We start from the raw sequence: 14,681 nt of genomic DNA, 5'->3' as shown, positions 1-14,681 counted from the left end.
TTTGTGTATGCATGCATAAAGATAAATGCATGTGTACACACATGCACACACACACATGCACTCACACATGCACACACATATGCATAGGTAAATATAGACACATGTGCACACACATATACACATTTACATATGCACACATGTTTGTGTACGTGTGCCTAAATATAAATGCATGCGTATACATATACACACTCGCACGTGCACAAATGCATGCATATGCATGCATAAATATAAATGCACGTGTACACAGATGCACACACACATGCACACATAAATATAAACACATGTGTATGCATATGCTCAGGCACACACACATGAACACACATGCACACACATGCACTCACACATGCACACATGCACACACACATGCACACACACATGCACACACACATGCATAGGTAAATATAAACACATGTGCACACATGTGCACACATATATACACATTTACATATGCACACATATTTGTGTACGTGTGCCTAAATATAAATGCATGCGTATACATGTACACACTCGCACGTGCACAAATGCATGCATATGCATGCATAAATATAAATGCATGTGTACACAGATGCACACACACATGCATACATAAATATAAACACATGTGTATGCATATGCGCAGGCGCACACACACATGCACACAAACGTGGGCACATATGCGCACGTGTGCACACACATGCGAATGCATGTGCACATATAAATGCCCTCACGCGTATACCTGCTGGCTGGGAGACCACAGCATCTCTCGATGCCTCATCACCTCTCTCTCTTCCTCCCTTCCTCCTTCTCTCCCTCTCTCCCTCCCTGCCTCAGAACCATTTAAACGATTACAAAGATGCTATTTTTATCTAGAGGAAAATTCAATTATAGACATTGACCTTTAAGTATTCTTCCCTGGCTCACGTGTCGCTGGCCCAGGGTGCGAAAGCCTTACGTGAACATTCTCAGAAGAGAAAGTTCCTCCTACTCAGGAATTCAAGGGGCGAGAGAGAGAGAGCAAAGGCCAGGGATGGGAGGCAAGTCTCAGCTCTCAGGAAGAGTGAGGAAGTCGGTGGTTCAGAGCAGGAGGCAATAAAAGCCCAGGAGCGAAGGGCTTCCTCTTCCGTTGCCACATTTTTGGTTGGGAACATCCAGTCTGAACTGATTTGGGGCGTGGTCTCCGCACGAGTTACCCACCTGTCTCTAATTGTCTTTTCTCTTTCCTTGGACACATTCTCCAGGATCTGGCAATGGTGGGTGCTCAGTAGATGGGCTGCAACTTCCTTTGTGGGCTGCAGAAAAGACTTGGGCTTTTAATCCAAGGGAAGGTGGGAGCCATAGAGGGCTGTGGGCAGAGGACGGAGGGGACCTGACTCAGGTGCTCACAGTCGCCCTCTGGTGGCTGCTGTGGGGAGGACTAACTGTAGGGGGCAGAGGCAAGAGCCGAGGACCCAGGGCAGGGGCAGCTGCACTGGTCCAGGTGAGCGAGGGTGGGGCTGTACCAAGGGATGTAGAAGAGGGTTGGAAAGTAGGCAGATTCTGGATAGATTCCGAAGGCTTTCCTAATGCACTGACAGTGGGAGTGACAGTGGGAGTGACCGTGGGAGGATGACTCCAGAGTTCCTGGCCTGAGCACCTTGAAGGTTGGAGCTGTCACCAGCTGAGATGGGGAGAATGGGAGAGGAGCAGCTGGGGGTTATGAATGAAGATGTGGCTTCGGCTTGAGAAGGTTGAGTGACCTATTGGCCCCCCACGTGGAGATGTCGAGGGGTCTGGGGTTCCCAGGAGAGAAGCCCTCTGAAGACATGAATCTGGCTATCAATGACTCTGGATGGCATCTGAATCCATGGAGATGAACGAGGAGGTGGGGAGAGAGAAGATGATGAGGGGTCTCCTGTGTTTACAACCTGAGCAGAGGACAGAAGCAGCAGAGGAGGGTCCAACGGAGGGGCGGGGGTCCAGGCAAGTGCAGGGGGCCTAGGGGCCTTGTGAGGACAGCGTTTCCAGAAGGAGGGTCCGTCCAGGGCTGATCTTGCTGGAAGCGTGAGGAGGACGGGGACTCAGAAGGAACCACTGGATTTGGACACTGGGAAGTCACCTCGACAAGGGCAATCTCAGGACAGTGGTGGGAAGGGCCTTGATTCTCTGAGCTCCCACGTCCCAAGTCTGGCATAAAAGCATCAGTGGGGCCACCTCCCCCCACCACAATATTTGGTGAAGTCATACACAAATTCTGCTTCGTAAGGCAGAGCTGGTATCATTGGACTTTTGTCGTTACAATTAGTAGTGTTATGTGTTCACCCACCCACCCATCCATTCATTCATTCACCCATCTACCCACCCACCCATGTACCCATCCACCCACAGAACCATCCATCCTTCCGTCCATCCACCCGCCCATCCATTGATCTACCTGCCCACCTGTTTGTTGATCCATCACCCACTTATCCACCCACCACCAGTTTATCCATCCGTCTATCCATCCATCCGTCCACTCATCCGACCATCCCTCCCCACCCATCCATACGTTTTTGCCCATCCATCCTTCTGTCCATCCCTTCAGTGTCTACACATGCTGGACCCCATGCTCTCCTCTACCTCCAGGCCTGTCCTGCTGCCTCCACCTGCCCCCTCTGGCCATTTTCCTGAGATCCTCAAGGTACCACCCAGGTTTGCCTCTTCAGTTTATTCCTGAGCTCCCTGCGCCCACTGCCAGCATGTGGCCTTGCCCAGCACCAGCACTAACCTGGGTTGGTTGAATAGACCAGAGCCATCCAGGCTGTCCCTTCCACTCCCCAGCTGTGAGTTGTGCTCAGGGACGAGGCAGGCAGAGCTCCCACCAACAGATCCCTTCTCTGAAGGACCAGACCTGGGGTCTAAGTCTTGGGGCCCACAACATTCACATCAGCTGGAAAAACTCCCTCCAGGGGGCTTGTCCTGGAAAAAGTTCCTCCAGGGGTTAGAGAAGCCAGCCTCCCCTTGCACCCCAAACTCTGCTCCCTGATGTCCGCTTTCATCCGAAGACCTCTTAGCGCCAGCATCCATTACTGCTTCTTTTGAACCATTCTCTTATTTCTGCTTCTTGAACCACGCCCTGATTGCTGGACACCTGGTTTCAAATCCCAGTTCTGCCATGGCTTCCTGCGGGTGAGCCTTATCCCCTCTGAGCCTCAGTTTCCTTATCTGTACAATGGGTTTACAACCACCCCCACCTCAGAGTCATCAGGAAGACTAAATGTACCAGCTACGACTATTGTCACAGCCCCAGACAGACATAACCAATATAACGTATTGTAGTGCCAGCCCAGACCTAATCACTAACACTGTGGTATGTGCTTTTCAGACATCTTTCCACGCATAGAAACAATTCGGGGAAATATTTTTTAGTTTTGATTGTGTTTTTGTTTTTTTGGTTTTCTGTTTGTTTTTAGTGTCTGGCCAGTCAGGGGATCTGAACCCTGGACCTTGGTGTTATCAGCATCACGCTGTAACCACCTGAGCTCACCAGCCAGCCCTGGGATCATATGGAAAACCACTTTCTCCAAATGAAATATCAATAGTTAGATCTCCTAACCCAGTGCTGGGTATTTTATATCCCATTAAATTCTCTCAACAGCCCAAGGAAAGAGATTTTTTTTTTTTTATTAGTCCTACTTCACAGAAAAGGAAAAGGGTTACAGGGTGAGAAAAAAGCTTGGATGTGAACCCAGAGTGGATAGTTACTAGGGTGGGGGTGGGGGACGAGATCCCTCCTGGGGAATCCTGGGCCAGGCTCCGCCCCAGCCAGTGACTTCCACCCAATGTCATGGCAACCGGCTCCTCTGAGATGCTAATTAAGGCATATAGGAGACACTTCCCACCCTCTACCCTCCCCTGAGAACAAAATGTCAGGAGGTTCCCCCCCAGCCCCCGTGCAGGCAAGGTATGGCGGGGGCACCCGTGGCCGGAGGGACTTGGTTTCCCCAGGTTGCGTCACTTGTTCTGAGGCTGGGTCCCTGGCGGCCAGGGAGGGAATGGGGAACCGAAGGGGTGAGCTCACCAGCTCAGAGACTGCAGATGCCAACCAAGGGCTGAGTGCCAGGAGCTAAACACTCTCCATGCCCCATTCATTCCACATTCAAAAAATTTAGTCTTAGATATTTCTTTGTTTGTGTAGATAAAGGCAGAACAGGGCATACAAGTCAAAAGCAATGCTTAGAGTGCACCTGCCTTATGCCAAGCCCTATTTTCACCACCTTATTGGGGGGAACTTGTGATAGCCTCATCCCAACAGGCCTCTGAGCTGGGGTCATCACCCCTGTCCTGTAGATGAGGACGCTAAGGCACAGAGAGGTGCAGTGACTTACCCAGGGTCACACAGCTGGCCAAAGGCAGAGCTGGGCTTCTAACCATCATGGTTTTCTTCCTTTTGAGCTACAAAAGGGCTCATGGGGAAAAAAAATCCCCTCCCTGCCCTGGTCCTGGTCAGTGCAGCCCATCCCCAAAGGCAGGAGCTGTTACAGCCCCTGTGTTCCTTCCACGCACGACCTACACACACGTGAGCACCATGTGCCTGTTTCTTCCCTACTTATTTTTTCCACACACATGGGTGTGTACACACGTGCTGTTCCTACCTTCCTGACTATCACTCGACGATATACCTTTGAGATCATTTCTTTCCTGTACATAAAGATTCTCACCTTTTACACAGCTGTATAGTATTCCACCAAGAGAGTAAAGCAGACTGCTATTTGTTTCATTGTGGTAAAATAGACATAGTATAAAATTAACCATTTTAACCATTTAAAAATATACAATTCAGTGGCATTAAGTGTATTCACAATGTTGTGCAACCTTCAACACCATCTGGCTCCAGAACATTTTCATCCCCCCAAACTCTGTCCCCATTAAGAAATCACTCCCCATTCTCCCCTCCCCCCAGTCCCTGGTAACCTCTATTCTACTGTCTGTCTTGATGGATATTTCATGTAAGTGGAATCATACAGTATTTCTCCTTTTGTGTCTGGCATCTGCCACAGAGCGTGACGTGTTCAAGGTCCATCCACACTGAAGCATGTGTCAGAGCCTCGTTCCTTTTTAGGGCTGAGTAATATTCCATTGTGTGGATGGACGGCGTTGTGTTGATCCACTCATCTGTTGATAGACATCTGGGTTGTTTCCAGCTTTTGGCTGTAGTGGATAATGCTGCTGTGAATATTGTAAAAAAATTTTTGTGCATGTTTGCAATTCTTTGGGGTATTAAACCAGACTCTTATGGGTTTTAACCAGTCCCTATGGATGGACATTTAGGTTATTTTTATTTATTTTTTTCTGCTATTGCAGACAATACTGCAATAAACATCCTTACTGGCTCTGTGCCTTGGGCAAGTCACTTTAATCTCTTGGTGCCTCAGTTTCTCCATCTGTAAAATGGAGCTGATAGCAGAATTGTGGGAGGATTAAATGTGGAAACTCTGATAAAGAGCTTGGAATGGGACCTGGACACAGTAAACACTCAATTAACATTAGTTCTCCTGGGAGGTTTGAAAGTGTCTTGCCCTCCCACCCTCCCTCTAGAGTGTCCACTTTTGTGGCAGGGAGGAGAAAATGGGTCAGAGGCTTGGGGTACATGGGTTGTTATTCTACTGGGGTGACACTGACCCAGGCAGCCACACAGGGCCTGGCACACACAAGGGAACAGTCACACAAACTCCCATGTGTCACTTGCCTGGGGACAAGCGGGCTGGGCATATGCCTGGGCGGGGCTGTAGCGGCTGCGAGTCATCGTACATTACAGAGCCTATCTGTCTTCCCTCATGGGCTGGAGCCTGGGAGCAGGGACACAGGTGGGGGACACCAAGGCCACCGTGGCATCTGTACCCTGGGCCTCTTTGCTTACACCCAGCTCATCAGCCCCAGAAAGACAGAGCTCTGAGAGGCAGCCAGAGAGGGGTCCAGGCAGGAGCTGCTGAGGTCACCCAAGGGACAAAGCCGAGCCTGTGAATGTGAATGAATCTGCTAATTGGTTTGTTTTTTCACTCTTCCATTCATTTATTAGGCACCTAGTGTGTGCCTGATGCTGTTCTAGGTGCTGGGGATACTGCAAGGAGCACAATAACCAATTCGTGGGGTCACAGCCTGGTGGCTCATATCCCCACTGGGCAGATGAACCAACTGACGCTCAGAGACAGGCACACAGAAGGGGCAGTGCAGACTTTATCGAGAGAGACTTGCAGGACTGTGGAAGGGTTTGGAGCAGGAGTGGCCTGATCGGATTCCAGTTTTAAAGAGACTGCTCTGGCTNCTCCCTCTAGAGTGTCCACTTTTGGGGCAGGGAGGAGAAAATGGGTCAGAGGCTTGGGGTACATGGGTTGTTATTCTACTGGGGTGACACTGACCCAGGCAGCCACACAGGGCCTGGCACACACAAGGGAACAGTCACACAAACTCCCATGTGTCACTTGCCTGGGGACAAGCGGGCTGGGCATATGCCTGGGCGGGGCTGTAGCGGCTGCGAGTCATCGTACATTACAGAGCCTATCTGTCTTCCCTCATGGGCTGGAGCCTGGGAGCAGGGACACAGGTGGGGGACACCAAGGCCACCGTGGCATCTGTACCCTGGGCCTCTTTGCTTACACCCAGCTCATCAGCCCCAGAAAGACAGAGCTCTGAGAGGCAGCCAGAGAGGGGTCCAGGCAGGAGCTGCTGAGGTCACCCAAGGGACAAAGCCGAGCCTGTGAATGTGAATGAATCTGCTAATTGGTTTGTTTTTTCACTCTTCCATTCATTTATTAGGCACCTAGTGTGTGCCTGATGCTGTTCTAGGTGCTGGGGATACTGCAAGGAGCACAATAACCAATTCGTGGGGTCACAGCCTGGTGGCTCATATCCCCACTGGGCAGATGAACCAACTGACGCTCAGAGACAGGCACACAGAAGGGGCAGTGCAGACTTTATCGAGAGAGACTTGCAGGACTGTGGAAGGGTTTGGAGCAGGAGTGGCCTGATCGGATTCCAGTTTTAAAGAGACTGCTCTGGCTACCATATGCAAAGACAGGCTGACAAATGCTATTTGATTCTTCCTTCCTTCCTTCCCTTCTTCATTCATTCATTAAACAAGCCCTACCTGAAAATCTGAGGGAGGTGGATCGCAGATCCGAGCTCACCTGTCACATGGGCGCCACAGCTGAGGTTTGAACCCAGCCCTGGCAGGAAGACTTGAGCTCTAGTCCCCCCCAAATCATTCAGCTTCCCTAAGCCCCAGTCCCTTCTCCTGTGTCAGGAGTACCCTCATGAAAGTGACCCTTGAGAGTGGTGAGAGTTTCAGTGAGATGGCGTGTGTTAGGACACAGCTCAGCACGAAAAAGGCAATGGGAGCTTTGATGGTGGAAGCACAGGCATCAGTGAAGTCCCCGAGCAGGGGCGTCTGACCCAGCCGGGGGTGGGCGGTGGGAAATAGCATCAGGAAGGGCTTTCTTGAAAAGGTGACATTGAAGCTGAGAACTGAAGACTGAGGAGTCAGCCAGGCGAGAAGGGGAGGGAGCAGCATTTGGGTAGAAGGAACATCATGTGCAAAGGCCTGGAGGCAGGATTGAGGGTGGCCTATGTGAGCACATGGAGCTTAGCATGCATGGGAAGGGGACTGGATGGGGGGAGATGAGGAAGAAGGGGACAGCTTGGGGCTGTGAGGACCTTGAATGCAGTGGAAAGAGTTTGAGATTTAGCCTGGGAACAAGAGGAGCCATGAAAGTGTCCATGCAGAGGAGGGGCAGGATGGGGTTTGTTTTTAAATGTTCCCTCTGGCTGTTGAGTGGAGGATGGAATGTGGAAGGTGGGCGGTAGGAGTGGGAGTCCAGGGGCTGGAGGAGGCTGAGGTCACTGGGAGAGGCCACACCTGCCTCCCGTCCCCCAAGGTTGCTCAATCCTGCCTCTTCCTGCATTTTTATTGCTTCCCAAAGTCACCTCTGAATCAGGCACCAGTGAGATGCTTGTGTGGCATCCCCTCTGCCTCCTAGCTGTCCAAGGTCCCTCCAGTCCATGCCACCTAACAAAGATGGCAAAGTGGTCCCAGCCACCTGCAGGCATAAACGTTGATGGTGGGAGGCCAGGCCAAGCACTGGGAAGCAGCCAGGCATAGGGACAGACCCCACTCGGGTTGGCAAGGTGCACCATGGCAGATCCGGGTGGGGGGAAGTGAGTGGAGGCCAGGTGTGGGGACACTGGCCCGCACGAGAGTCCCAGGTCCAGCTGTTCCTGTGCCCATTTTATTTTATGTGCACTGCCACCAGGTGGGGCCATGGCTGGGACAGTGCTGGGAGCAGAATGCAGGTGCAAGATGCAGCTGAGGGTATCTGCCAGGTCTTGAGGGCAGAGTTGGAACTAACCCTGGAGCTGGGTCTAGCAATCAAAAACTGATTCAGCTTGAAACCCTGTGCTGCAGTGAGGGAGAGGCCAGCGTTCACCACAGCAGAGTCCTACTGCATGCTGGGCACATTGCAAAGCCATTCCATACAACCTACAAAATAACCCACTAGGGTGAGATTTCTGTTCCCTCTTTGCAGAGGGGAGAAATAAAGCTCAGAGATGGGAAGCAACTTGCCCAGAGTCACACAGGGAGAAAGTAGTCCAGCCAAGATCTGAACCCCTGTCTGTCTGAGTCCAGGAGCCATCCTACTGTCCTCTCTAGGAGAGTGTGGAGGGTTTTCTCTAAACAGAAGCAGCCCCTTAATCCTGGGAGGGCAGATGTGTAACATACAGACCACCATAGTCTACTGAGCTGCCCGTGACAGGCATCACTAATCGATTACAGAACTCTTTCCCAGGGAGTCAAGACCCAGGCATCACTAATACATTGCAGCACCTTTTCCCTACAGAACCGAGAAGTGGTCTTAGAATCCTTCTCAACACAGCCCCAGTCAGCTACCTCCCCTCCATGGGCAGGTGTGCAGTTGGGGCTGTTGGGTAAACACAGGCTGACTTCTCACTTTTCAGGAAACGTTGCTTCTTCATCTTCCAGATTGACCTTTTAAAGCTACAAATTAATTTCCTCCCCTGTTAAAGGTTCCTTCAGTATCTTTTCTTTGCTCTGAGGATGAAACCCACACTCCTAGTCCACCTTTTCCCCGTTCCCTCTGCCCTCTATGCCATCCTATTGCTGTTCAAAGAGCAACTCCTACCCCAGCCATCCTGGCTAAAATTTCCCCAACACCCATCCCTCCATCATGTTACCATATTTTTATTTCTTTGTAGCAAGCACCTGCAATGATCATCTTTATTCCTCAGCTTGCTTGTCTCCCACCCTCACCTCCCATAAGGCAGGGATGTGATCAGTGGTGTCTGGAGCCTGGAATGGGTGTTTTGGGGTTCTGATCCCAAACTCTCAGAAGAAAGAATCTGATTGGCCCAGCCTGTGACAGCCACTCCTGGTCCAATCTGTTAAGACTGGAGGGTGGAGTCACACTGTGAGCGAGGCGGGGGACAGAAGATCAAGGGCAATCCTCAGGAAAAGCCTCATGTGGCTGGACGAATACCCTAGAAGGGGTATTACAAAAGCAACGACAAAAACCATTAAAACAACTAATAACGGGCAGGCCCGGTGGCGCACTGGATAGTGCGCCGCTTGGGAAGCGCGGCGGCGCTCCCGCCCGAGGGTTCGGATCCCACATACGGACCGGTTCCCGCTCACTGGCTGAGCAAGGCACGGGAGCAACACTGAGGGTTGCGATCCCATTGCCGGACACGGAAAAAGACAAAAGACAAAAAAAAAAAAAACAAACAAAAAAAACTAATAACGATGGCAAAGAATCACAGCTAATATTAAAGTGTTAAGTACTAAAATATTATCTATTCTTGGCACTTGGGGAAATTGAGACCCAGAGAGGGGGTGACATATGCCCAAGGCCACGCAGTGAGATCTTGGGTGTTCACTCAAAACTTCCCTCCCCAGGAGAATGAACATTTGTGCAAGATCTGACCCAGGCCAGACCCCACACATAATGGACAACAGGCAGCGAGAATTCCTTTCTTGTGGGGGCTGAGTTTTTGTCCTTCCTGTGTCCTGGGCGAGCCCCAAGAACAACCCCTCCCCTCCAGCATCTCACATCCTGTGTGACCTTCATTCGATCTTGGCATGGCTCCTCAAACGCGTTGGGCTTCAACTCTGGAGCAATTACATTCTCTTTGTGGCTGTCCTGCCCCAGCCGCTCCCGAGGGCCTGGTGCTCACAGCTGTGAGTAAAGTTTGTGTGTAGAGGACAGGAAGTGTCTATCTTTATATTCCGCCATTAACGAGCCTCAATCTTATTGAAATGGCATTTTCTTTCTCCTCCTAATAAACGAGAATGTATTTTTTTTTAGCTCTTCCGCCATCATTTGATTCTCAAGTCTGAATGGTCTGAAGGCTTAAAACACTTCTGACTACATCAACACATTTTAACATTTTCCTCTCCTGAAGGAGAAAAGCAGAAAAAGGAAAGAAAAAAACCTTTTGATCATATTAACAGGAGTATGGAGTGTAAAAAAAGGGAGGTGATTTTTGCCACTTTCTCAGTTTGGAACCTCTCTAAGAGGAATGTGTTCAATTCAGAAACACCCTGAGAAACTGAGCATAAGGAAGAAGCAGGTGGAATAGCAGGTGGATATAACGAGTGCCATTTATTTTTTCAGTCACGAGCATTTATTGAGCACCTAAGGTATGCTGGGTGCTGTCCAGGGTGCTGGGGCTACCACTAAGCAGATAAAAATCCCTGTCCTCTAAGCACACAGAGTGTGTGGGAAAAGAGATGTTAAGAGTTTGATGACATAATTAACGATTACAGTTAATGATTCAAATGCAAACTGTTTCACAGGGAGGCAGCCAGGAGGGAGACGTCATCTAACTTCTCAGCTACATGCTGGCCACAAGGTCCAGCCAATGAATCTCTCCCTATCCTCTCTGTCTCCACCACACTGAGCTTTTCCTGCCTCAGGACCTTTGCACGTGCTGTCCTCTCTACCAGGAATGCTCTCCCCACACCGAGCCTTGTGGCTCCCAGTGAAGGAGGTGAGAATGGGGAGTCCCAGGAGGCTCTTGAGGAAGGTCAGATATAGAGCATACAAGGAATAATCAATGGGCCAACTAGTGAAAGGAAAAAGGAAGGGAGTCAACATTCATTCATTTGGCAAACATTTATTGAGCATCTACTGTGTGCCAGATCCTGAGCTGGGCACTGGTGCCACAGGACAACCAAGATACAGAAAGTCACCCTTGTTGTTACAGATGAGGAAACTGAGGTGCCAAGAGATGGTTTGACTTTCCCAGGGCCACAGAGCTGCCAAGTGGCAAGGTGTCTGACTTCAAACTCAGGGGTTCATCTGTTCTACCAAAATCTGAGAGTGACAGCTGAAGGGCTTCATGGAGGAGGAGGGAAGGGGAGGAGGGGAGGCAGGGAGGGAAGAGGGCGAAGGAAAGAGGGGGAGAGAAAGACTTTTTCTGAGCATCCTCCATAGAAGAGGAACAGGATCAAAGCAGGGAGGTTAAAGGAAGAAGACAGACCAGCTGGATGAAAGCAAAATTTATCTAATTCTTAACATTGTCCCAAACCAAGGCAACTCTCCCATAGAGAGAGGGAGGGTCCTGTCATTAGAAGTATGCAGCTGCAGCTTGTGTCAGGGAGGGGTTTCTGCTCCAAGAAATCCACTGGCCTCCCATGCCCCCTGCCTTTCCAGTACGAGGGTAGAGGGGACCCCAACCCAAGACCCAGGGGCAGCCTTGGCGCAGTTCCAGCCGGTGCACAGAGATGCAGTTTCCAGTCCCAGCTGTGCTGTGCAGGCCTGGGCTGGTCCTCAGCCTCTTTGTGCCTCACCTGTGCAATGGGGCAGCAGCTGCGCAGATCTCCTAGGACTATGAGGGGGGTCATCAGAAAGTGCCAGGAACAGTGCCTGGAACAGAGGGTGCATTCATGAAGTGCTAATTCTGGTGCCACCTCCGGTCCCAGTTATCCGAGCACTCTAGCTGTCACTGGGGCCTTGGCACACACCGGGAGGTCTGGCTCCTGGTGTGTCTGACACACACCGGGAGTGGCTGGCTCTGGGAACAATGTCATTGGTGTCTCCCACTCAGACATCTGGGGACACCTGCTCAAGTGCTCAGGACAGTGCCCAGCTATGTGCAATGGTGAAACAGGTGCCAGTGTACCGGGTTACTGGAGCACAGGCAGCCCTGCCCAGGGGTGGGGACACACAGGCCTCAACCTTGTCATACAGCACCTGGGCTAGGAGCACAGCCCCTGATTGGTAGTTTTGTGGGTCAAATCCAGTCAAGCAGCACCATCTGAGCCATCATCATCTGGGTTAATAATGAGAATGTGTCCCCCATCAGTGCCTGCAGGTCACCCAGGCCCCAGAAGTACAGCCAAGGGTCACTCCATCTCCCAAATCTGTTCCCAATCTGGCCACTTCTCCCCCTCCTCAGCCTCTGCCTGGGCCTAGCCTCATCATCACTGACCTGGGCCAGTCGCCTCCGCCCTGGTCCCCAGCTCTCTCCCTTGCCCCCCACAGTCTGTCCTCCCTGCAGCAGCCAGAGGGCGCCTGTGAGCACCTGAGTCAGGTCCCTCCCTCCTCTGCCCACAGCCCTCCATGGCTCCCACCTTCCTTGGGGCGAAAGCCTGAGTCTTCCCCACAGCCCACAAGGCCCTGCATGACCTGCCCCATCCCTCCCTGTCCTCCCCACCCCCCTCTCTCCCCCTCGCTCTCTCTGCTCCAGTCACACGGGCCTCCTCTCTGTTCCTCCCACATGCCAGGCTCAGTCCTACCCCAGGGCCTTTGCACGTGCTGTTCCCTCTGCCTGGGATGCTTTCCCTGCCTCATTCAGGCCTTTGTTCAAACATCACAGTGAGGGCTTCCCCGACCACCTATTTATCACTGCGCCCCAGCCCTTAGCCTTTCCAGCTTCATTTAGCTCCCTGACATTTCCCACCATCTGACCATTGCAGATTGATTTATTTATCTGCTTTCATGTCCATCTCCCCTAAAGTCATAAAAAGTTCCCCACAAGGGCTGGGATTGATGGCTATTTTGTTCCCTGCTGTATCCCTGGTGCCTAGAACACTGCCTGGCACCTAGTAGGTGCTCAACAAATATCTGTCAGATGCATGGAGAAATTAAAGAAGGAGCTGAGTCAGACCTGGGGCCTGAAGGCCAGCCCTGCCTTCCCCAAGCTGTGGGAACGTCAGGACAACCCTTCTCTCTCTGAGCCTCAGTGTGTTGTGCTGTAAAATGGGGACAGAAATCATCAGTCTGACCCCATAGTGTTGACTTTCGCTCCTTGACTGCCTGGGAAACTCTCAGCCTACAGCATGTAGCAGGTGCTGGTCAGATGGACGTTTCGGTTGTTCTGTGCCTGTGACCTTCCCCCTTTCCCTCGGTGGCCTCTTCCCAGCTCAGAAATATGCCAATATGTAGGTTTCTTTCTGTTCCCAAAACATCATGACAATACTGAGGGATGAGACAATGACCCTAGGCTGGGGGACCCCTGTGCAGCATCTGAACTGCCACAGCAGTCCCGAGCCTCTCGGGCATCAGAAAAACTTCCCTCTCGAGGGCCCCACAGTTTCAAGCACGAGGAGAGGAGCCTGGGCGGGTAATTGGGACACATCTCAAGCGGATTTATTTAGCGTTTCCTGTTTTATCCTGTGTGACATCTCTGGTGTCAGGACGATCCTAGTTGCAGCCTCGTGGTCTCAGTCATTCCCTGTGCGCCTGGGGCAGGTGGGAGCCAGCGAGGGTGGCAGGGGGAGGGCTAAGCTCGGGCCCTGCAGGGACATCATGCCCACTGTGTGTCCTTGGCAAGCTGTGTCCCTCGTCCGAGGTATGAAATAACAGCACTGTAACACCTACTAAGTGCCTACTATGTGCCAAGTAATGCTCTAAGAACTGTATGTAATTAAACTCAACTGGAGGCTGCTCATGGGCGTATTGATTGACTTACAGATTGACATTCATGGTGATTGGCACAGATTGGGTTGAATTGTTTGCCAGCGGGTGTTGCTTGCTCAATTTCAGAAGGACATGTCATGTGCCCAAACTACAGGTAGGTAAGCTGAGGCTAGGTTTACAATCTCTGTGGGGAAAATATACCTTTAGCTGGTGTGTCATGGAAGAAGGGATGTCACAGCAGTTAAGGTCATCTGTGCTTCACATCCCTCCCCTCCCCCCAGCTCAGAGTCCTCTAGTTCCACCCAGAAGAACCTCTCCAGTGGCTCCCCAACACTCCTCTCCCCCTCCTCAATTGTGTTGCAATGTATTCCCAAGATGCATCTGGGCACAGTATACAAATAAAGTGAGTTAACCTTTTTCACACACTTGCAAGTTCTGACACACTCAGAAAGTATTCAGCAAACCCCATGGTACGCTCCAATCTGTGGGATGAGCAGATGAGCCCCCCTGCCCATCCCAAGTCCCCAGCCCAGCTCTCATAGTGACTTAAGGCCAAGGTCTATTGGCTGGAAGAGTCTGGAGGGCTTCCTGCAAGTGGCAGACAGGAATTGGCAAGGGCACAAAGTGACAAAGATGGGCAGAAGGCAAGCCAGGTGGTTGGAACAGCTTGGAGAAACATCCAGAGGCAGGACCAGCCGGAATGGAAAGACTACAGCTTCCATGGTTGGGCTGACCTTGTTTCAAACTTGTGTCTTTACCTCCCCAAGCCTCAGTTTCTTTATCTGTAAAATGGGTCTTAAGAAGGTCCATTCT

The sequence above is a fragment of the Galeopterus variegatus genome, unplaced genomic scaffold (genome assembly GCF_000696425.1).
Source record: "Galeopterus variegatus unplaced genomic scaffold, G_variegatus-3.0.2 Scaffold870, whole genome shotgun sequence".
NCBI classification, from domain to species: domain Eukaryota; kingdom Metazoa; phylum Chordata; class Mammalia; order Dermoptera; family Cynocephalidae; genus Galeopterus; species Galeopterus variegatus.
The sequence above is the reverse complement of the archived record's forward strand: the minus strand, read 5'-3'. Positions refer to the sequence as shown.